This window comes from Seriola dumerili, unplaced genomic scaffold (genome assembly GCF_002260705.1).
Source record: "Seriola dumerili isolate Sdu_G_001 unplaced genomic scaffold, Sdu_1.0 BDQW01000450.1, whole genome shotgun sequence".
NCBI lineage: Eukaryota > Metazoa > Chordata > Actinopteri > Carangiformes > Carangidae > Seriola > Seriola dumerili.
This window is the reverse complement of record NW_019174705.1, coordinates 459811-483912: the sequence shown is the minus strand read 5'-3', so window position 1 is coordinate 483912 and position 24102 is coordinate 459811. Positions and strand designations below refer to the sequence as shown.

At 39.6% G+C, this 24102-nt stretch overlaps 1 protein-coding gene across 4 annotated transcripts in view; it reads right to left on the bottom strand.

Annotated features, from left to right (window-relative positions):
• ctif (cap binding complex dependent translation initiation factor) overlaps positions 1–11281 on the bottom strand; it is a 55970-nt gene extending 44689 nt beyond the window's left edge. For all 4 annotated transcript variants that reach the window (XM_022762876.1, XM_022762877.1, XM_022762878.1 and 1 more), the window contains exon 1: positions 11140–11281. The gene's annotated coding sequence lies outside the window, so the exon portion shown is untranslated. The remainder of the gene's footprint in view (positions 1–11139) is intronic.
• Positions 11282–24102: the final 12821 nt, after the last annotated feature.

Genomic DNA, 24102 nt, shown 5'->3' with positions numbered 1-24102 from the left:
GCACTTAACCTTGCTGCTGTCAGTAAACATCCATATCTGCACGGTGTGCTTCCAAAGTATCCAACAGCAAGCCTGTCCTGGTGCGGAGCTACAACAGGCCCAGATTACATTAGATCCATCTTTTGAAAAACCTCTGACTCATGTCTACTACTTTGTGTGGCCAAATGTCAAATCCATGTCAATTTCTCACTTTGTTTTTTCACCTCTTCCTTGCTATCACTCTCTCTGCGCTGTAGGTGTTGTGCGTGATCACCTGACCCCTGGCCAACAGGGAAGCAGCTTCCTGCCTGCCTGTCTATTGCTACTAAGCTCCTTTACATCACGGCTTGATCACCAGCCATGCAAAGAGGATTTATGTCCCTGGAGCACGCAGAATGGTATCTGCTGAGCCCTGGGGACTCGCTGGGGAGCCCTGTGCATTTGCAGCCAACAAGTCAGCTACACAAGGTCTAAAGCCTTTGTTTTGGTTTTGGCTACAGAGCTATCTAATACTATGGTAATGTGGAGTGCCACATCCCAAAGACTTTTTTTTTTATTTATTTATTTATTTTTTTACATCAAATCAGATCTTAATAACTGTGTAGGCCTAGTATCTTATCAAATTATTAAGGAACAAAAAAATAAAGTGAAGAAACAAATTAGATCATGCTATTTCAACAACAAAAACAACACCATACTCAGTACCAATAATACAAACAACCATGTTTACAACTATTATACTGCACTAGTAATACCAAGTGGGAAATGCTCCATTGGAAGATCCGACCTCAGGGTCAGTGGCAAGACAGCACCCCTGTTGAGCAGGACTAGAACTTGAACCAGCCTCTTGCTCAAGGACGTTTAAGCACTTCAGAGTCTCCCTTCTCATGACTTCCCTGCTACTTTCTTTGTGTACATTTAGGACTAATGCTTTAATCCCTCCATACTATGCAGCACGGTCAATATGACCTAATCTGACCTAGTGTCAATAGTGTAATCCATTCACACAATGTTGCCAGAGCTTTGATTAGCCTGGTGATTTGCAGCTAGCAGGCTACAGAAGCACTGGCACTCAGACCACAAGTTTTTTACCCTTAGGAAATAACAATAATAATAATAATACATACATACATATTAGCACATGTGCAAGTACACCCATACATACTGTATGTACTTGTGCACTAAGTTTATCTTTTTATGCAGGTTGAGATATATTTTGATTTGAATGTTCAGGGTAATTTCAGAGCATAGGACAAATTACCCTTGAACTACTGGCCCCATTTTTTGTTTCCTTTTCCTGCCCCAAAAAACAACCCATTATGTCACAACCCCAAAGTCGTTTAGCTCAGCTCAAATGAAACAGATGTCACTAAGTCGTCCAAGTCATGCCACTCTCCAGTTCCTCAACCAACCCAGTCTCCACCTGCACTAACAGGCTCCATAACAACACTTTGCACTTGGGAGTCAAATATTCCCAAACATTAACATGTGAAACCGCACAATGTAATGCATTTCGACGCAACAGCCCTGCACTAAATGTTATGTTAACAGTGCTTAACTTAAATTATTGTCGTCAATGTTTGTTGTCATTGTGTCAGTAAGGTATTTTTTTTTTAATTTTTTTTATATAAGACTTATTTCAAATGTGCTGAAGTGAAAAGAGCTGATTTTCATTAATTCCAACACAGTTTAAGAGAAGCATACAGTATTAGTACTCTGGATGGTTGCAACAATGGGTCAACTGATATACATATTGGTGGTGGAAAGTGTCCGGTCTGATGTCCTACTGTTGTCCTTGACATGTAGTATAGAATTACTGCCTGTGGGGAAGCTGCCAATAGCTATTGACCCATCCATTAACACAGCTCTCATCTGGTTCTCCACCTTTTTGCCTCAGTATCTATCAGTTTCTTTATATCACCCTCTGTATGATACTTTCAAAATATTTCACATGCTTATTGCAGGAGTCACATCTCACCAGGCCTGTGCATGCATTATAGTCACCCAAAATCAACCCGAGAATCCAGAAAAGTAAATACTGGTTATGCATTATCATGGAACTGGCCTGTTGTATTTCAAATGGGACTCAAAGTCCTCTCTATCCTGCTGTGTTTCATAAGACATCTCTCCAAACCTGCAGCAGTTCAGACTGTATAGTTGTAATGTGTGCTGTCAGGTGTCTACATTTACTTTGCTTTCGCAGAGAGTTCATCTTTCAACTTAGTAATAATAACATCAATGTTCTTCTGGTGGAGGAGAAACATGTTCACCTAGGGTGACACACGTTTGCTCATGTGAGAATCAACAAGCCAAACTACCTTCCCTGCAGGGTGCAGGAGAAAAGAGTAGGTTGTGAGGAGACTAAAGCAAGGGATTCATCTGACCCAGACAAAGAAAAGGCTACTGTCTTAAGCATCCATGAGAAAAAACAAACACAAATATAGACAGCAGGCTGGTGGCCCCTCTGAGTTTCAGCTAAACAGTGAAACTGACTCTGCAAGGTCAGGAGCACAAATAGCATTACAAAGCATCTCACATTTACCAAACACAAGTCTCATCTTGGCAGCGCATACACCCCAAGATGATGCAATGATACAGGCTCTCACGTTACAAGATATTGATGAAAATGATGAGGGAAAGCATTCATAAAAACTTTGCATTATAAGTTGGGAGCAATGACCTCCCAGCCTGTCCCTCACACAAAAAGAAAGAATGAGTTACGGTTACAACTATGATTATTTTCATTCAGATTAATCTGTTGATGAGTTTCTTGATTACAGGATGTGCAGCAATTGCACACATTTTCAATGAACACCAGAGAAGACAAAGAAAGCCAACAAATATTCATGACTAGCGGAACATCAGACAGACAAAAGTTCATGTCTGATGAAGCACTTTGCCGCAGTGGTTATCTCACTGAACGTTTGCACGTGTGTTGTCTGTTGGTTGTTGGCAGCCTGGAAGTACAGCACGAGTCATTGCAATGGGAGACCCCCCTCTTCTTTCCATCTTTGTTTGGCTGTCCCACTCTCCTTCCCCTTCTCAAACTACATCTTTCAGTCCCACATCCCAAAAACCCCGACTCCTCCCCTGCTCCTTCCTGTCTCCAACCTTTCGCACTCCCTCAAGTTTACCAGCTGTTCCAACAAAGAGCTGCCTGCTACTCCGTCCTGGCCACACTCTCAGCCTCACTGTTGTGCATTAGTGGTGCGGAACTAGCATATCGGTATACAACACTTGCAGACATCAAAGCATACTTCTAAACTTATTCAGTAACCTTATCTAGTTCAAGCAAAGTCATCTGGCCATCTCCATACTCATTAAATGAGCTAGTGTTTTCCAGGTCAAGCATTCTTAGCCTGATAATCAGACTGAATCACCATTTTGTTTCACTTCATTGATTCATTCTGTTTGAATCAGATTGATTCTGAGGTCAGGAACCACACTTAGTTTGTGCATGACCTTCATTTTCAACCAACCATTGATTCAACACATTATAGTAACACAGAGTAGGTTCCTGAGTCGACTGAATCGTGCACCAAAGATGAACTGTGAGGTGATGGAATACCTAACACAGCCAGTGACACTACAAGCCAGCAGACATGGATCAAGACTGTAAAGTGTAAAGCATAGCGTCCAACAATATGACCAAACTGAAGACTCTGTCCGAAGCCCAACACCAACCAGACAGATATTAAACTGGCCAGACAGACACGGCATGGCACTGGACAGCACACTGTTTCTTTGTTCACGAGGCAGTGACGAATGCCAATCCACACTTTCTATGTTCTGTGATCGGATACAAAAATCAGATAATAGATTTATTACTTGTATTTCATTTACTACACAATTGTGATCATGGAATGTTCTGCAATATCCCTCCCTATCTGAAACTTTTGGAGAAACTAAACCAAGAACCTGGCATACTGTGTAATAGTTAGTTCAGAAGGCTTGATAATGTGGTGAACTCACTTATTCCCAGGACCTGAACAAGGAGTCACCACTCCTTATTCAGGTCAGATACTCATGTGTTAGAGAAGTTATAGCTGTCCAGTGCTTTTCTTGAACTTACTAATTAAAGGCTTTTTCCTCGGTTAAGGATATGCTGCCCCCTCTCTGTTCTACTGCTTCTTTAGGGATTTGCTAAAGACAGATGAACTCTATTGGGAGGCTGGGGGCACACTCATTTGTCCAAATGTACTGACTTAAACAAGATCAGAAATCTTATAGTGAATGTTAGTATAACGTGTGTCTGAAAAATTAAATGAATTAACTATTCTAAAGATTTATAACTAATAAAAGTAATTTCTGTAAAAAAAAAAAATGGTAGCATAAAGCATAACAACCATATAAACCATAATCCCCTGGGGTCCAAAGACACACTACCACTACAGTAGACACTGTCTCCTAACAAATCAGACTGGCCGTATCATGATACTAAACAGCAACACAACATATGCAATAACAAAGTAAAACATGTCCTCAGCCGGCAGAGATTTGCAGTCTTTGATATAGTTACACAACAACCAAAGAGTAAGAACCATAATCTCCACCACCCAAACAGAGATGAACATGAAACCCAGTCTCCTCAGTGGGAGTCCAAGTCAATGTTCTTACCCCATGCAGCGAGAGCCGCTAATACGCCTAATCTGGTCTACTACTGACTGGCTGTCTCAACAAACTCACACTTGTGTTTAAATATAATTTAGAGTAGTCTATTTTTGAAAGCAGAATAGCAGCATGGTGTCTTCCAGTCTAACAAATATAAATCATTGGACATATTTACTACTATATGCGAGTATGTGTATTAATTCAAATGGAACAAGCACAAATCTAGATTTTTATACTTTAGTGTAATAATTTGCAAACAGCAAAATGTCAGAAAAAACTGTTGTGACTTTGTTTGTATAAGGTACATTATGTTTGCACATGGATGCAACAAAGGTAGCTATGTGAAAAATCTAGTGGCGCTGCAGGAACATAATCTATTCAAAGTTTTTTCAAATTTCAGCTGGTGTTTGACGACAGATGCAGAACTCAGTTGCCATGAATAATTTTCTATGATGTTTACTCCTTTACCACAACAACCGTTTCAGCACAGCCTCTTGTACTCTACACTGCATTTCACTACTGTATGAGCATATAACAAATAAAACTTTTGAATCTCATTTATAATTGTATCCTTTAGTATTTTGAACACTATCAGTAGAATGTATAGTGCCAGTGTGAGACTTGGACAAAACTTATGCAGCCTCTGTTCTTCCATAGCATGAAAAAAATACTTGCAATTTTTAGGGCCACTTCAACAACACTCCATTTTGTGGTGCGCCTACAAAATGTGACTGAAATAGTTGCAGCTTTCAACTCAAAGTGGCTCCATTCACATTACTTGCGCCCCTTCATGCTGCACTCTCTTGCAATACAAAATTTATGTAGCGAGTACCAATTGATTTGTTTTTTAAATCCTTAATTGGTCCACATCCCGCTCCTATGTAACATCTCAGGACATGCAGAATGCAGTTTTTAATCGGATAGTGTACTTCAGATGCATGTAGAAACTGATGTCACTGAAATAGAGGCAAGACACACACACACACAACCTCCTNTGTAAAGTGTAAAGCATAGCGTCCAACAATATGACCAAACTGAAGACTCTGTCCGAAGCCCAACACCAACCAGACAGATATTAAACTGGCCAGACAGACACGGCATGGCACTGGACAGCACACTGTTTCTTTGTTCACGAGGCAGTGACGAATGCCAATCCACACTTTCTATGTTCTGTGATCGGATACAAAAATCAGATAATAGATTTATTACTTGTATTTCATTTACTACACAATTGTGATCATGGAATGTTCTGCAATATCCCTCCCTATCTGAAACTTTTGGAGAAACTAAACCAAGAACCTGGCATACTGTGTAATAGTTAGTTCAGAAGGCTTGATAATGTGGTGAACTCACTTATTCCCAGGACCTGAACAAGGAGTCACCACTCCTTATTCAGGTCAGATACTCATGTGTTAGAGAAGTTATAGCTGTCCAGTGCTTTTCTTGAACTTACTAATTAAAGGCTTTTTCCTCGGTTAAGGATATGCTGCCCCCTCTCTGTTCTACTGCTTCTTTAGGGATTTGCTAAAGACAGATGAACTCTATTGGGAGGCTGGGGGCACACTCATTTGTCCAAATGTACTGACTTAAACAAGATCAGAAATCTTATAGTGAATGTTAGTATAACGTGTGTCTGAAAAATTAAATGAATTAACTATTCTAAAGATTTATAACTAATAAAAGTAATTTCTGTAAAAAAAAAAAATGGTAGCATAAAGCATAACAACCATATAAACCATAATCCCCTGGGGTCCAAAGACACACTACCACTACAGTACTGTCTACACTGTCTCCTAACAAATCAGACTGGCCGTATCATGATACTAAACAGCAACACAACATATGCAATAACAAAGTAAAACATGTCCTCAGCCGGCAGAGATTTGCAGTCTTTGATATAGTTACACAACAACCAAAGAGTAAGAACCATAATCTCCACCACCCAAACAGAGATGAACATGAAACCCAGTCTCCTCAGTGGGAGTCCAAGTCAATGTTCTTACCCCATGCAGCGAGAGCCGCTAATACGCCTAATCTGGTCTACTACTGACTGGCTGTCTCAACAAACTCACACTTGTGTTTAAATATAATTTAGAGTAGTCTATTTTTGAAAGCAGAATAGCAGCATGGTGTCTTCCAGTCTAACAAATATAAATCATTGGACATATTTACTACTATATGCGAGTATGTGTATTAATTCAAATGGAACAAGCACAAATCTAGATTTTTATACTTTAGTGTAATAATTTGCAAACAGCAAAATGTCAGAAAAAACTGTTGTGACTTTGTTTGTATAAGGTACATTATGTTTGCACATGGATGCAACAAAGGTAGCTATGTGAAAAATCTAGTGGCGCTGCAGGAACATAATCTATTCAAAGTTTTTTCAAATTTCAGCTGGTGTTTGACGACAGATGCAGAACTCAGTTGCCATGAATAATTTTCTATGATGTTTACTCCTTTACCACAACAACCGTTTCAGCACAGCCTCTTGTACTCTACACTGCATTTCACTACTGTATGAGCATATAACAAATAAAACTTTTGAATCTCATTTATAATTGTATCCTTTAGTATTTTGAACACTATCAGTAGAATGTATAGTGCCAGTGTGAGACTTGGACAAAACTTATGCAGCCTCTGTTCTTCCATAGCATGAAAAAAATACTTGCAATTTTTAGGGCCACTTCAACAACACTCCATTTTGTGGTGCGCCTACAAAATGTGACTGAAATAGTTGCAGCTTTCAACTCAAAGTGGCTCCATTCACATTACTTGCGCCCCTTCATGCTGCACTCTCTTGCAATACAAAATTTATGTAGCGAGTACCAATTGATTTGTTTTTTAAATCCTTAATTGGTCCACATCCCGCTCCTATGTAACATCTCAGGACATGCAGAATGCAGTTTTTAATCGGATAGTGTACTTCAGATGCATGTAGAAACTGATGTCACTGAAATAGAGGCAAGACACACACACACACAACCTCCTCAGTTGAGAGAGCAACAGGTGTCATGATCTAGAAAAAAACATGCATAGGAAGTTGTACTAGGAACACTGAACTTAAATTCAGGAATATGCATTTGTGGAGTTAAAATTACAAACCGACTTCAAAGGAAATGTGTTCTAATTCCGGCCTCCCATTGATAGTTACAAGCCGTTGTGAGTAAATGTGTTTACTCATCCAGTGTGAGAGCTGAATGACCTGAATCTAGAGGAACAGACCAGTAGAAGAGGGGGTCCAATGGTGTGTGTATGTGTGTACGTACACCTAAAACAATAGCCTCATTGTCCCCCTATGCCCCTGTAGTGACCTAATGGGAGAGGATTGGCCATGTGCAGTACTGTGGAACTACTGGGACTGTAGCCCAACAATGCCATTCTGTCCAGATCCACACACAAAGTCCTGGCAAACAACTGAGGGTGTGTAATACAGCTCATGGCCTTCACAACCTGTATGGAGTGTAGGTAGAAGTTCTGAGGCCTCAAAGCTGAATGGCAACAAAAGTGAAAAGAGAGACAACAAAGGTTAGTCTGCAAAAGAGCAGTGGCCATTATCGGTTAGGGCTGAACAAATGGGATGATGACAAAACAAGTAACTCTGAGAACAAAAGGTCAACCATAGAAAGACCAGACTTGCTTGTTTCTCAAAAATACAAGGTTTATAATATGCAAGAGAACTTATCTGCAGTCCTGCACTAAGCTAAATGCCTTATGCGCTCAGCTTTAAACCACCACCTGATATCCCTCCTCTCACAAAGCCACTGTATGTTTCCCTCAATCATGGCCCATGTGATCTCCCTCTCTTTCCTTTTTCTCTTTTCCCACTCACTCATCCGTACACTACAGGCAATGTAATGAGCAGCAGTTCCCATTGAAATGAGGCTAGATCTCTGCTTCGCAGCCTGACTCAGGGTGTTCCAGTTTTCTGCAGGCTACTCCCACTCTCTCCATAACATGCAGCTGTGTTCGCTCCTCCTCCACATTCTTCAAAACACTGCATGCGTATAAATGGGTCTGCGTCACAACCCTAAACACTACCCCCCCCAGTTACATGCTGAACCCTGGTATCACTTGATGTACTCTGAGATTGATCTTATATTTCCTATCACTGTTTGACCTCTGAGGGCAAAGTTCACTGCATCGGTCATTCCTCACATCAAATGCAGCATATGTGCTGGGAGTGAAGATCACAGGGATGATGACACTGCACTGACTCTGCTTAGATGGTATAAATAAAGCTGCAATTCATGCCAAGTTTAAACATCAGCAACCATAGTTTTTTCTATTTCAGTGTTCAACAGTAAACTTTCAGGAATAAATTGGACCGTTGCTGCGATGTTATCAGGTGAGGTCCTACATCATTACAGGCTAGATAATAAGATGCACCTATTGATCAGTCCCAAGCCATTTCACAGACTACGATCGAGGATTAGATCAGTTTCATGGAACAGGACCCTGAACAAAATACTACTGTAATTTCATGTGTCACTTCTGTATTGAGGTGATTAAGCAGTTCAGTCATTAAGCACACATAAATGTGTAATTGCAAGGTTGGGATCAAGCCTACGACTAATTTATGCATGGATAATGTGTCAATGTGAAAGCAATCTTTTCACATGGCATGTTATTACAAAGTCTGGATAAAACTCAACATTTTAGAGGATTTAAAATTTTCTTAATGTGAATAACAAACAAAAACACTTTAATGTGTAAGCCTAATATTTCACAACTGAAACAATGCCTCATGGCATGCAAAATATATGCAACATTAGTAGGGCCCATTACAGGTATAGACATATTATCTAGGTTTCAAAATTAGTTGGTTGATGTGTGTTGACCTCTGTCACCAGATGGAAACATGTTTAGTGGTTTCTTACATGCCTATTTCATTCATATATTTCATTCTCCATATTGGAAATAACTTAAGCCAAGTATGTCTAGGCCCATGTGAGATCAAACCAGGACTGATTAAATTGATGTATTTTTAATTAATCTATGCAGGTTTGACTTTGTCATCGTCACAAAGGGTACAAAAGTGAACAAATGACTTGATCAGGCTGGGTAGATTTTAGACGACAGGCACTTAGCCAAGTTAAATGTCTCCAATGTCTACAATGAATACTTGGTACAGGACATGACACTGGCTGAACCTGACTTACCACTTGGCAGACTAACGAATATGCATAGTTGAGGCACCACAGTAATGCTGGCAACTTGGTCAAGGATCATTAACAGTGTGACATTTATTCAAAGAAACAGATGTTCCTCTCAGTAGGAGTAGGTATATCTGATCATTCATTCATTCATTCATTAACCTGTTCTCTGCTGAAAATGCTGTCTGTTTAAAAGAGATTTGGTCTTGTTTTTCAGCATCAAAGTGTGTCAAATCATGTCTGAATCAAGTCAGGAGGGTCTCTGTTGTATGACTTGTGGTAGCATGCAAACATTCCTTCACATCTATAAAGTCACTCAAATCCAATCAGTCTCTGAACAGCAGGAATCCCAGGAATGTTATGAGCAAACTGGACTTAAGTATAGCATAAAGGACTTCTATGGGACAGATCAGCACCAGTTTTGAAACATTAACTTAAAATGTATGAATAATGATGTATAATCATACAGATTTTTAAGTTGCAAGGACTTGTTCGTTCCAGCACATGTTCCACATGGTTCAGGTTTGTTCCATCCCATGCTAGTTCTGCAAACATAATGTCAGCTTACTACCAAAACAACTGCTTGTATTTGCTTTATCTACTTCAGTTGAGATGACAGGTTCCACTTTAAGTATTAGTTTATGGTATATCACTGATATCCCTCTATCCTGACTTGCATCAGCTGTGATCCGGTCTTTGTTGTGAGGGTCAACAGCTGATACAGGCTCCTGATTTGCAGCAATCTCAGCGTCACAAGGTAGACTGACACCTTACGTTTTGAACGGCTATTCCTGATATTCCTGTCCTGCAACTGTAACGTAACGTTACTGAAACCAAACAAATTGCGAAGCTGATTATAACGATCCCATCATAACATTAACAACAGTTTTTCATATATATATTGGACTACCATAACCACGCCCATGCTGTCTGGGATGCTAGTGCTGTATGTACCCGCTAGCCAAGTGGTGTATCCTGACAGGACAGGTTAGGTAACGTTATCCAAATGGCTGCACCACAATATCCCTGTCACACTAACAAAAGCCACATCTGGAGGCAGCTCCACGCCCTGATGTGTCTGCCCTGCCCGCGTATCGCCGGTAACAATGGTGACGCAAGCTTTGCGGCTAACCAGCCAGCTAACGCTAGCTAGCTCTTAAGTACAACAGTAAACAACAACAGGCCACATATTACGACTTCAAACCACCCTCCGTCAACTGTGCTACATCAACAGGTCTGCAAGTTGAGGTCGAAGCAAAAAAACAGGTCAGTCACAGCGACAACTCGCAGCAAATCCAGCGCATCTTATAAAACTGTTATCTGGTTACTACGGTCATAGCACTTCAACCGACACACACACCTTCAGCCGGCTCAAAATGACATAAAACCTTACCCGACGTGAGATTCTGACTCCTGGCGAACCCGGGATCACCCCCTGAGATCAAATCCGCCGTGTCATGGGTGTGTTTCTTAAAAAGAGAGGTGGGAAAGAGGATTAGGTATCTGGTGGTAACTCCGACGTCCCAGACTGAGGAAAGAGGGAATGCAGGAATGTGACGTTCAGTCCGGTTTGCTGGCAGCGTTGACACGTGCACTCAGGAGCGGAGCATTGTGGGAAACGTAGTTCAATATTGAAGTGATTCTTGCTTCTTTAGATAGGCCTACCTGATTAATAACTGGTTCTAAATGTCACACAACCCACTATTATCGTCTCCTTGCCTACAGGACAAACTGCTTTGATACAGGACCAGGTAATGAACTAAACTAAACACAAATGTTAGCAGTTTATCCACCTTTTGAATTAGCTAGCTACTTTAGCCACACATGCATCTTTGTGATGTAAATCCATTATGGTAGCCAGTGGTGGAAAAGTAACCGTAACAGTAACATAAGTACATCAATTCTGTCTGCAATAATTCAGTGCTTGAGTAGAAATTTAAGTACTTGTACTTTACTTGAGTAATTCTATTTTATGCTTCCACTTTCACTTCAGCGGCAAATATTGTCATTTTTACTCCATTACATTTATAACTGTGCACATTCACATTACTAATACAAAATATAATCAATAAACAAAGTATGATGTATTATCATAGATCAGATTACCTAGCAGTATATAAAGTAATTAAAATTTGCCCCACTTGTACTAGCCACAACATTAAAGACAAATCATTTATAATCCAAAAATAAAATATATATTATTCTGCAAAGAACCCTTAAATAATGAGTTTATTTTGATAATAATACTTTTATTCTTTTACTCAAGTAAAATTTTTGGCTTTTACTTGTAACACAGTATATTTCTATGCTGTGGTGTTGCTACTTTTACTCAAGTAAAAGATCTGAATACTTCCTCCACCACTGATGATTGCTCAAGTAGTCATAACAGATTTAATGGTGCTAATAATCCAAGTCCTCTTCTCTCCCTAAATCATAGGCCCACCTTGAAAACCAAACACAAATGGCTGCAGATCGCAGTTAAAACCTGCTGATAAAATCTTTACAATGTAATTATGACCCCTTGTGGAAAATGAGAAAAGTGCAGGAAGAGGAATCTTCCCCAGTGTGTGTGTGTCTGTCTGTAGATGAAGATGTGTGGATTTGTATATTATGAATATGCATACCGCAAGGATTTATCAGGGTTGTTAGTCAATATGGCAGACAGCTGGAACATAGTGCTCAAACAGACTGAGTGATAGACAGGCCTGCATATGAATATGAGACAGAGCTGTTGATAGTGTTTTTGGCACAGAAAACAGACAGACAGATGAACTAAAGTCTGGGTTTAAAGATGGGTTTGATAAATCTGAAAGTGCATGGACAGGTAGGCAGGCAGTTGAGTGGAAGGTTCCCTCCTCTGCTCCAGATGGGTGCAGAATTTATTTGCCACCGCAGTCAGAGGCTAATTAACCACCACGCCGTGATGGAGACTCCAGCAGGTCACTACACCCCCCCCACCCCCGATTCGTCTCCTTCCTTTTAGTCTCCCTTTCGTTCTCACTCCCTCACCCAGCTCTATGTCTATCCTTAGTCGTCCCATAATTACTTTGTTGTCCTCTTCACATCACCCACAGCACCACAAGCCATGCAGCCCTCCATTTCCCTCCCATACTGCATCGTCTCTGTGCAGATGCTCCCTTTATATAACCTCCTCTCACATGTACTCACCTTTTTTCTTTCGACATGTGTGCCTTGAAAAAGTAAAACCAAAGTCCTCTGGTAAAACCATTGATGTGCCATCCTGGCTGTTTGTGAACCGAATTGTGAGCTGAAGAAGAGGACAGAAAATGTAATGTCACTGCTTTTAGTGCATTGAATTCACAATCCTCTCGCTGTCTTGTAAATCTTGTATCATTTTTAAATCAAGGAGTCTATGAAACTGCAGATTTAAGGCTTGTCTGGAGCAAAGTTGTAAAAGTTGGTAAGATTCAAAGTCATTTGCACTGTTGCCAAGGAAACTATAATGTTGAATTGCTGTATAATTTCAATGTTCTAAAAATGTCAAGTCTTGTTGCATGGCACGCAATCCTTGAAAATGCTATTCTATTAAATTACTTTTTTAAATTCTTTATTCCCCCTGTATGTGTCTCAGTAATGTGTATTTAATAATATTAAACACACCCACAGAGGGGATAAATCATTACTACGGAAATGTAATTGTTTTAATGTGTTAAGTCAGAAATGTATAGGATGTGACCAAGCAAAGTCATTTTAATCTTAAAGTATAATAATCTTAGTCACAGTTCTTTCTAGGCAGTGCCAACAGTTCCTGAATGTATATGAATTTACATATAAACATACATCAAGTGTATTTTTTCACTTTTCTTTTTTTTTTCAAGTGAACTTTACTGTTAATATCTATTTTAATGCTGGTTTGATGTTCTGACAATAAACTCTGTGGAGCAATAGGAAGCGAAGCAAAGGCTGAAATTGGCGTTACTGCTCAGGTCGCCCTGCACAAAGCTGAATCCTCACCAGAGGGATGGTACCAAGGCACCAATTAGCAGTGGAGAGGGCGCATGATGATATTTCCGTGTGCTTGTGGCCTGGGCAACTCCGTCTGTGTGTGTTATAAAAGGCAAAACCATAAACATGGAATTAGACAGTACAGGCCCCACAGCTCTTAAGGTCACAGACTCTCCCCTCCTGCGGCTTGTGAGAGCAACGGTGTGGTATAAACAACACTGGCCAGCAAACTGTTATTACTGTACGTTCAGGTTTTCTAACAGGGCGCCTGATTATTTTGTGCTTGTCAGTATGTGAAGTTCATTAGGCCAGTGGCCCTGATGTGGCAGACTGCTGCAGCTCTGCTCTTTTATTGTTAGGTCGAATGGGTGCAGGAGATAGGTGTGGGAGAGAGATCACTGTGAACCAGATAGAGAGAAACTAAGTGGGTGGAAGTGACTGAACATATCTTTGTGTAAAACGCACACACAGGCGCGCACACACACACACACATACACACACACATTAACACTCAGACAAATAAACACACTGAGGTTGGCCACGGTTCAATTTGTTGAGTAACAAAAACATGAGATCTTTCTAACCAGCAGGTGGGGGCAGTTGACAGATCATAGGAGTGTTGTGTACTGAGCAGTGCTATTATAATGTGCTCTAAGTAATAGATCAACTACAACCCCTACATTGGAGGTAAGTATGTGCTTCTCTGAAATGTGTTTTTTGTTGAGACTTATTCAACTCTGTGGCAAAAATGATAAAGCAGCAACATAAATATCTGTTCCCCTTGAATACAGATGAGAGGAATCCGCACTCATACTCATCCTTGACGAACTATAGATCGTTTGAAGGCACAAAGCCTCATCATTCTGTCTGCAGATCACAGTGCCACAGTGGCTAGAGTCGATTGTTTTGGTGGACAAACAGAAGGACACACCAAACAGAACAATACATTAAGAAATAAGTGAAAGAAAAAAAATTATTTGCCATATTTGTTGATCCTGTAGGTTCAATAATTATGACTTTTTGTTAGAAACTACTACCTTTTAGAATAGATCACAATCATAAATGTGGCGCTTGATTCATCTGTCTGTTATTGTCTCGATTAACTGATTAATTATTTGGTCTATAAAAGGTCAGAAAAAGGTAACCAGTTGTCTGAGCAACAGTTCTAAACCCCAAACTATTTACTGTAATGTAAGACCAAGAAAAGCATCATCCTTTTAATATCTTTCATCAAATGTTTGGCATTTTTGCTTGGAAAAAAACCCCTTTTGTTACAGGTCTACACAAACAAGAAATATTGTTTTATTTTGGTATATCATTTCCAGATTTGTGAGCAGAGAATGGAGCACTTGAAAGATGAAGTGCAGAGGAGTGAACTCAACCCTTCCCTGGATCAAACATAAAAACAGGGATTATTATTATTCAAGCTGCACCATAGTTCGTTTCGAAAATCTCAAACAAGAAAAACAGATCAAACACCAGTATTGCTTAGTATTACTTTGTTCTTCAGTCTCCGTCTCCAGGTTCAGAGACTTAGGGGCCTCTCTGCTCCCTAAATCCCTCCCCCCATTCCCTCCTGTCCCTGGCAGCCCGACACTCCCCCTGCTGTTGAACTGCGGTAGAGCGTGGACCGTCCGAGGAGTGAGTTGACAGCTCCGGGCCGTGTGTGTGCCCGCCTGCATGTATGGTGAGCACCCGTTGAGTAGGTGGGTCTGCTGGAAGGGAGTGGGAGAGGTGGGAAAGGGGCAGATGGAACACAGAAGGAAGTTCACCAGCGACACATAGAGTGTCAGAAAGTAGAGAGGGACCGAGAGGGAGGGGTTCAGCGAGAGCCACAGGGACAGTGATAGGTAGAGGAGGCAAAAGTGAGAGAATGAGGGGACGGATATGCAGAGAGAAAGGGGTGGAAGGGTGGCGGGTGGGATAAGGATGAGGGAGAGCGAGGGTAGAGTAAAGGATGGAGAGGGGAGCAGGAGAGGTGAGACGTGTCAGGTAGCAGAGGGAGAGGTGACGAGCAGCAGGGGTAGGAGGAGGGAGGGTGACAGGTAGGGATGGAGGGTGGAGGAGTTGGGGTTTGGGGGGGGTGATAATGATATCAGGTGCAGGAGGGTAGCGAGATGGGTGGCTGGTGCAAGGACAGAAGGGAGGGAGGGAGGAAGAGACTTCTGACCTTCAACAATAGGTTGATAGTTGGATGTGAGCAAAAGAAGAAATTGAAATATTCTCTCACAAAAAGTTATTTGCACTTGTAATAATTCATCTGATTACACTGGAGGGGTTGTGTTGGCGGGGCACTTTAACAATTTGGAAGTGCCCAAAACTCCTTGGCAAAAGGTTTCAAAAATAGATCAAGCTTAATGTTTGGTTTTAAGTTTGAACCCAGCACTTTTTATTCCTGGTGTCAGTTCTGAGAACATACTGAATGATAATATAAGCTGAAAGGCTTTTTTTCTTTTAACAGCAACAACTATAGACTCTGGTTTAAGCTGCAGCTTCCAAACAGTGTATAGTGGAAAGAAAGGATTAAGTTGGTTGAAAAGCTGCAACCAAAAACAAAGGCATTTACAAAGACACAGCCACTTGTACCGACTATGGCATAACTACAGCATGTATTAAAGAGTAAAACTACCTTTTCCCTTCTTCTTATTTATCTTATTATCTATTCCTTCTCGTTGACAAGGTCGTCTCATCTGTGTTGTGTCCTGAGTTGATGCAATAAAAGTAAAGTTAGAAAAAAGAACATTATTTGTTACTAAAGGTCAAAATAAATCAGCATAAAAGCCCAAGAGCCATTTTTGCATTATAAATATATAAATAATAAATGACTTATTGAAAATCAAAAAAAGAAAAATTATCTCTATTAGCAGTACATTATAAAAGTTGCACTTCAGTTTACACTACATTATGTTCTCCAGACATGTTTTTAGACATAAACATAAAATGATTAAAAAATTTTGTGTTTTTCATACAGAAAAAGTTTCATTAGCTTGAAAAAAAAAAAAGCTCAAAATTTCATCTACTTCTCCCTCATTGAAAATTCAAGAATCTCCTATTTCACTGAAAAGTTAATTCTCGGGATATGTGCACTAGAGTTTTTAAGTTGAAAATTGGCTTCCAAAGACGTTGTAGTGTCACAAAATCATGTTTTTACATACATGCTTTAGACTCCAGCAGAGGAATGCAGGTGAATGGGAACAGTCTTCTCCTGTCAAACTATGTACAAATATCATTGTGAAGCTTAAAGTGAAGTAATAATATTTAAAACCCATTTTGAGTGAAGTGGGTCTTTGATGAAATTGCACAGTAGACCCCAACCCTGCTACACACTCAGTGTCAAGAACAGTACAAGTTCATGTTAGCCGTAAGAAAACAACATCCCAGATTTGTGTTCTCATGTAACCACTTTTCAAAAACAGACACTGCCCAATACGATGTCATTTGTTTGTTTAAATCCATTAAACTAACTTTTAGTCTGAATGTTCATGACAGATGTCCATGACATGCTTCCTGTTGGTTTACGTCAGTCTTCAGGGATTTTTCATTATCCCATCTCCCCCGTGTCAATGCACTGGCAGTTCAATCTAGTCTCGTCTCTCTCTCATTTACGAGCCATGTAGTGGCATTATGCTGTCTGGACATGAGTCAGCGCTGGAATAACCTCAGCTGTTTGGAAATAAAAGGACAGTTTAAAAATGTGAGGAACTGTATTTACAGCCCCATCTTACAATGCTCCAATTTAAATGCGTATTTGGCCTCCTTTGGGAGAGCATGCTGTTATTTCATCATTTTGCTTAAACCTAAGTTTTACAATTTCCCACAATTTTCACTCTATAAATGGATCAGCAATAACTTGTAACTCATAACAAGTCTTTATAAACACTTACTATACACACTATCTTTACTGATATGAATGAGGTGGTATGTTTCTCTATGTTTTGATAAAAAGTTGCTTTTTAACCACAGAATCTTTTCTGCCTTACAATAACTTGCTTTCCCATGCATATTTTTTTGCATGATGTGGCTACATGGTTTCACATTAACTCCTTTCCTCGGGTGTGTGTGTGTGTGTGTGTGTGTGCCTGTGAGGACACTTGTGTGTCTCAGTGTGTATGTGTGTGTGCTAAGCAGGAGGACTCCAACTAGGGGCGTTAAAACAGAAATCTCAGCCCACTAACTGACCTTGTCTGAACTGCACAGAGCGCACAGTGATAGCATGAGGTACCTTCAGGTCAGAGTAGGGTGTTAAAATTATCCAATATAACATCTGTGTGTGTATGTGTGTGTGTGTGTGCGTGCGTGCGCGTATGCTGGTTCATGTCTTGTCTGGGAGGGGGAAAATGAAAAGAGTGTGTCTGGTTATACAGTGTCCAGCCCCAGCCACACTACATCCCACACAAGGCTGAGAGACTGTGGGCTCCTCTGGACCTTTTTTTTTAATTAAAACTCCTCACTTTCCTCTGTATGTGTGTGTGTGTGTTTGTAGTGTATGTGTCATGGCTACAATCACTTTAATGCATCCACTTGTCACGGATATTATGTATATTTATTTTACAGACTTTTGTAATATAGGCATGTGACTGAGATTTGTATTGCAGCTGTTAATGAAGTCGATTCGCCTCATTTTTAATGAAAAGATAAATAAGTAAATAAATCGAAAGTCAAAAGTACAGTATTTGTGTTTATTTGATCAGCTGTTCTGTTGTTTTTCATCATTACTGCCACATTAATTAATACAATAAATAGAACTAAACTCGGAACTGAAACTAAATGAAAATTAAATGCAAATATATTTTTGAACAAATATTTACTTATCAAAATGTATATTTTTATTTATTTATTTATTTGGTATCTTCAGTTTCTTCAATTAAATAGATCCTGTCAATTGTTATTCATTTAGTCAGTCAAAGCCTTAGATATTACATTATCTTTTAATGCAATATATTTTATTTGTTTAGTCTTTGTGTCAACTGTTTTATAGCACTTGATGTTTTATTGTGGGCTGAACTCTTTAACTATAGAAAATAGAAGGTATAGATAAAGCATTGTCATCAGAGTGTTCAGTTTGTTCACTGAACACTCTCAGGTAAGCTCTTAAAGCAGAGAGTTGCTATGGTATTCACTTGCAAATATCTTTAGTTACTGAAGTCTTAGAGAAGAGTTATTTTTAAAACATCTCTGCGTCAATGTAAGACATACAAGCTCATATGTCTCTTTAATGGCAATTCAATTTAAATGTATTGGGTTTGAAATTGAGTTTAAGATATTTTCTTTATGTGCACTGATTTTGTGAAATAATTGAAGAAGTTATTAAAACTTAACTTATTATTATGAAATGTTATTGCATCATTCATTTTCATTGACGTTTCATAATTCTGCTTTTATTTCATATTGGCATTTGGCAAGAATAAGATGCTCATAAAATTCATATCATATAATAACTAAATACTGCAAATAAATTGGCCTATCTGAAATAGTAAAAAAATAGAAATAAAAAAAATTTCCCAATAAATGTTACACTTTTTCCTCTTTCACAAGAGTAATCGCATCCAATGTGACCTACCGCTACAAAAGTTACACATTTCATGTCATGTTATGGTCTGTTTTACCTTAACAATTCAACATTGCGTTTGACAAGACAATGCTAGCAAAGTAAAAAAGTACCGTTAGCCAGTGTTTAGCCGGAGTTTAACTCGCATGCAGGGCTCCCATTCACTGTTGTGACCCCGGCTTCCCATTCCTTATTAACCAGCTCTTCCAACAATGCCCAGCACATATTTGAAACCACCGATCCTATGGGTGGATCCTTCGCGGCCCAACCTATCCCAAGATTCAATACATGCCAATGATGAATCACTATGGAATCACCTTTCAAAACAAGAATATGGTGTTCACTGCAAATAAAACAATGGCTGAGTATAAATAGGAAATCCTCTGTAGACTGGAGCATCTCATTTCGGTTTGGCCTTCATAGTCAGCGATGGCTATAAAGGCCACACCTTCATAGATCGCGTCCCTCAAAGGATGTGAACCCTGAACTCAGACAGAGCTTATTTCCTGACTTGGAGAAAGAGCGCTGTTTCGGTGCGCATCGGCAGCACTACACCTATGGTCATGACTAATGAGAAGTGCATTCTCTGGGTAGTGGAACATAACATAGCATTTAATAGTCTAACTGATAATATTTGTCTCCCATACATTTCCGCTCAATTGATTCTAAAAAAATATGGAAATATAATTTCAAACAGGAACACTTCTTTTAGTTTCCAATTACAGAATGACTCTGTATTTTACAGGACGGCTGGCAGCCCTACTAGGAAGGTCAAATTTTTCTTACATCTGACTTGGCAGTAAAAAGTACAATAAGACTGACAGCTGCCATCTTGAGTTGTCCAAGGATGTGAGCAATCGCAAGTCGTAAACATGAGAATCTTTCTTCCCTCCCACATGACATGAACACAGCATTGGCTTCAGCCATTACTACTGGCTCTTCACATTGATGCCTAGATAGTTAGCCAACTAAGCAGATCATATTTGCAGCCATCTTGAGCTAAATAAAAGTTGATGAAGTTCTTTGTACTGTCTTTATTTACAGCAGCAGCAGCTTGTTAATAAATTCAGAATTACTTTGACATTGTTGTTGCTCTAGCTAAGGAGGTAAGTGGGCATATGGTACACTGAAAGGTGAGGAGAGTGACATGAAATTAAAGTCATTGTGGAAAATGCCATGAAATAAAATAAACTCTTATAAACTTCTGTCATCTGAAAATAAGAATGATGAAGTAACATTTACAAAAATGAGTTGGGTTTTAATAATTTCTTATTTATTTATATAATACTAAACACTTGGTTTCCACAGAAGAGGCATGGCTGCTATTATCTAAGTCTGGACAAAGCCTTAACCACAGTAAGTAGTGAAACACCTGTGGGGCGTCACCGCAAATCCAGACCCCTGATGACGATAGTGTAGAGACAGGAGATGTGTGTGCATGTTTGTGTTTGTGTGTGGTCGTGTGGTTGCATACTTAGGTTAGCCCATGGTCGTCATGGTGAGGGGCTGCTGCAGCTACATGACGTGATCAAGAGCACAACGTTTTTTGTGTGCGTGTGTGTGTGTGTGTGTGTGTAGCAGTGGCTTCAGTCAACCACCCCCATACAGTAACGCATGGCACTTTATGGGTTGTGTGTGCAACAGGGACAGGGTGTGGGTTTCTTTTCATCTTGAGCAAACAGTACAAGAACACACAGAATGTGGAGGAGGACGGTGATGTTTAGGCAATTGTAACGGATATTTGTATCTTGTAAAGGAAGAAGTACACACACACTGAGACGACTTACAAGCAAGCTGATTGGTGCTTATTTTATTGCCAATAATGGCTGGTTCTAATAGTTTGGACAGCGTGTTTGTTTGTGTGTGTGTGTGTGTGTGTGTGTGTGTGTGTGTGTGTGTGTGTGTGTGTGTGTGTGTGTGTGTGTGTGACTCATGCTGGAACATGCTTGTGTTTCAGTTTTTGGAGTTTTATAGTCAGTCACGTTCTGTGCGTTGGCAGAAGCGACAGTTTGATCATCATAACAAATACATACACACACACACGCACATGCAAACACACACACAAACACACACACGCACGCACGCAAACACATACATAGTCATCAGGTTTAAATAAGGCCACATACATACTTATGAATGTACACAGCAAATACTCAAATACTGTACTTAAGCCCATTTTTTAAAGTATTTGTACTTTACCATTTATACTACCATTATATACTTTATACTTCTACTTAACAACATTTCAGACATTAACATGATAGTTTTTACACCACCATGTTTTTACCAGATTTAGATAAAAGTTACTCTTAATTTACAAAGATCAACTCAATATCATCTTATCATCATAAAATATGTTATGTTGTTATAAACCAAATGATCAAACTGCACACCAACCTACTGAAGAGTCATTAATAATTAACCAATAATAGAATATTTAATGACATAAGACTCATGGGAATACATTTTCTGAATACTAAGTAGTTTTACTTTGTCTGCATTGTTACGATACGTCTGTACTTCAACTTCAATTATGAATGCAGGGCCTTTAGTTGCGATAGATTATTTTTATATTGTGGTATTGTGACTTTTATTTAAGTAAAGGACCTAAATACTTCCATCATTGGACACAGATGTCTCCTGCACAGAACCAACCAAAACTATATAAAAAAGATATACTGTAACTGATTACACTTCTGTAGGCAGGGCCATCTCATAAAATTTGAGAAATGCTTTTATTTTGTGAGTGACGCACTGAAATATTTCTTTCACTTTGGGTTTGTGGAGAGTGTTTTTAATAGCAGCTAACCGTGTGGCTGCAGGCCAAGTGGCCACTGTGGTAAAAAGGCAGCAGTCAAGTCCTTTTTTCATGACCTGTTTGGGTGAGGAACTCTGCTGACACACCACCAACATCCATGCACATACGAATACACTCATGCACAGACACGCCCATGCTGCATGTGCACATATACACCATATATACACAAACACACAGCATGACGCACACACAGACACACCACCTCATACAACACATACATACAACGTGTGCGTACATGTGGATGGAAACATGCATTAAATCCAATCCAATGTGTGCATAGGTGTATACAGACACACAGGCAACATAAATGCCAGCAGCAACAGAGCGCACATACACGCACACGCACACACACACACACACACACACACAGTATTTATTCTAAGAGTGTATCCCTCCCTGATGACCGGTTAGGGTGAGGAGTGCTGCCGGCAAAGCGGACCAATCCAAGTCATTCTACAGTTGATTTACTGTCCCACCACCAGTCCACTACTGTATAATTACCCTAACACACACACACACACACATACATATAGACACAAGATTTCTCTCACACACACATACACACACACACACACACACACACACACACACACACACACATAATTACACGTGCAGCACAAGCACACACTTACTGTACGCTCACATGTACACACATTGATAAAACGTGTAACACAAGCGCAGACAAATAAAGAAAAAACAATGCACAGACAAACATGACACGACACTGACATGGAATCCTTGGTTTGTGAGGGTTTTTTTTGTCTGCATGTTATCAAATTACACCTAAATTATTTTATTATCTCACATTTTTGGAGTTTCTTTGGGTCTAGCTCTGCTGTAAAAATGTCATCACAATAACATAGTCTAGTTTTATATTCACACCTGAAAGGTGATCTTTGCTCAAGGAAAACAGAAATTAAATTTATACAGTTGAAATATTTAATTTTAAAAACCTGTCTATCTCTCTGAATTTAGATGGTCTGAATTCCCCTTTTTTAGATTTTCAGAACGTAATTTCAAATTGCATAATGTTAAAACTTTGTTTAAAGTTGTTTTTAAAGGTCTGCCAAATGTAGACAGAAATCAAATAGTTGAAAAGTGTATCACAATTTGTCTGATTGAGTTGTTTTTAGATTTAAAAGTAAAAAAAAAACTCAGAAAATCAAGTGGCTCACATTGGATTGGTTAAATCTTAACACCAAAGATTTATGTGAAATTTCTACGGGGTTATCAAGGACCCAGAAATGAAGTAATAAAAAAAGTCAAAATAAGGGAAATAACCTCATTACTATCAGGAAAATTACAACTTGATTTGTATTGGAACCACAAAGGTGAATGGTGTGAAAAGTGAAAACATAAACCCACAAGTCTTGAAATATTCAGAACAAATGCATTTACATCAACTTCACGCTCTTAAATCCTATATTTCTGAGAATTAAAGCAGCCTGTTTCCCAGCATGCACTGGGTTGATAGCAGGTTAATTAAATGGACAGAAAAATCACTGGATGAACAAAGACAGAAAATCTTTCCCATTCACACCTATTGATAACGCTATCCACACATGAATGACCAGGAGCAAGATTTACATCCAGACCTCTGTACTACTAACTGTACTACATTTTTAAACTTGATAAATGACTTAAACATCAATTTGTTCTCTGTGTGCTGCACAATATCTTTCTTATCTTTAATATTGCTGCAAGACAGCCGCTCCACTACAGCGGCTTCCCCTTCTACTCATGTAATTTTGCCCTTGTCCTCAACTGAGTCTGCCCGCCTGCCTGCCCCAGTCCGATTTGTCACTCTCTAACCTGCAATTGTATTCAAGGCCAAATATAGGGGTGGGAATGCTAGGGTGGGCTGTCTATGTGTCACACAACAAAGCTTCTCACAAGGGTGTAGCCCTCTCCCTTGCATCCTCCCACCTAACCACCCGGCATGGCCAAGTTGTTTGCATGGAAACACGTCTGCGTGTGTTTTTGTGCATGTGTGTGTGTGCGTGTGTGTGTGCGCTGAGGTCCAA